The sequence below is a fragment of the Colius striatus genome, chromosome 4 (assembly GCF_028858725.1).
Source record: "Colius striatus isolate bColStr4 chromosome 4, bColStr4.1.hap1, whole genome shotgun sequence".
NCBI classification, from domain to species: Eukaryota; Metazoa; Chordata; class Aves; order Coliiformes; family Coliidae; genus Colius; species Colius striatus.
The window spans coordinates 72,964,190-72,965,468 of record NC_084762.1 but is presented as its reverse complement, the minus strand read 5'-3'; positions in this window follow the sequence as shown (position 1 = coordinate 72,965,468).

Here is a 1,279-nt window from a genome sequence, read left to right as displayed (position 1 = left end):
GATTTGCGGTATTTTAACTACATCTGTTGAAATACTCTGAGGAGGCAGTACCATGTTTTCACAGGATTCAGAGGTGATTCCAGACAATGAACCTCCCTGCCCTGCTACAAAACACCTCTTCAGGTGTGCCAATAAAACTGGTTGTGGAACTGCGCGTTGTGGCCCAGCTCTCCCAACACACGGTGTGAGGACAGGAACTTCCTGAAGTAGTTTCAGCACTGGAAATGGATGTACCAAGTCACAGCCTTGTTTAAACTGATGTAACATTTTTGTGTAAGGTCCAACCTAGAGGACTGCCATTCCTGGCACAAACAAAGCTCTGGAGTGCTGAGAGAACAGTGAGTTTAGCTACCCTAACAAAAAAGTAACTTGGTAATTCCTGGTGTGCACACAAGCCAGCCTATTTCATTAAGCTGTTCCAGAAACAAGATGCAGATAGTAAGGTATAATTATCACTGCTTAGGGAAGCGCAGGTATGTGGCTGAGGCTCCAGTCGCCAGTTCAGAGGTGTTACACGTTCTTTTCTAGACTTTGTCTAAAGGCACAAGGCAGTTTTGCTGTTACAGATGTAGAGCTTGTACACAAAACTTGTGTAATCACATAGAGCTTGTGTAAGATCAGTTCCACATGGTTCTCATGTTCACGGTCTGACTTTGGCTTTGTGGTGTCTGTCTCTGGTGCACATACAACTCAGCTGCTGTTGCAGAAGGGCATTTGATGCTAAACATCAGAAGCTTTGGAAAGTTATATTTAAGAGAAGTAACAATTTCTTATATCTGGAAAGGGTTCATTTTAAATACAGAAAGGCTGCAAAGGAATTTTCTAAAGCAGGAGCGAGTTTAATCAGTGTTAGGCAGGAGCTAGATCTTGTGAAATGGAAGCGCACACCGGGCAGGCTCTCTAGAGAGATGTCCGCGCCGAGGGCAGCAGCCCCCGCTTCCAAACTCAGCCTGCAGGCACCGGCGCCGCTGCTGCCGGCGAGCAGGCATCGCTGAGGGAAAGCCCGCCCCGCCTTCCCGCTCTCCTGCCCTGAGCCTTTGCTCTGGTCCAGCAGAGCCGCCAGCGCCGGGACGCGGGCAGCACATCTGGATCCTCGCCCACCGTGACTCCAGCGCTCGACACGGCCGCCCCTCTCGGCGCTGAGGGCAGCAAGTCCCGCCTTGCCCGTGCTGCCTCCGCCGCCCCGCCCCGCCCCGCCCCGCCCCGGCAGGGCCGCTCCGCCCGCGCCCCGCGGCGGCCCGGAAGCGCTCGCGCAGCCTCCCGGAAGCCCTTCCCCCTC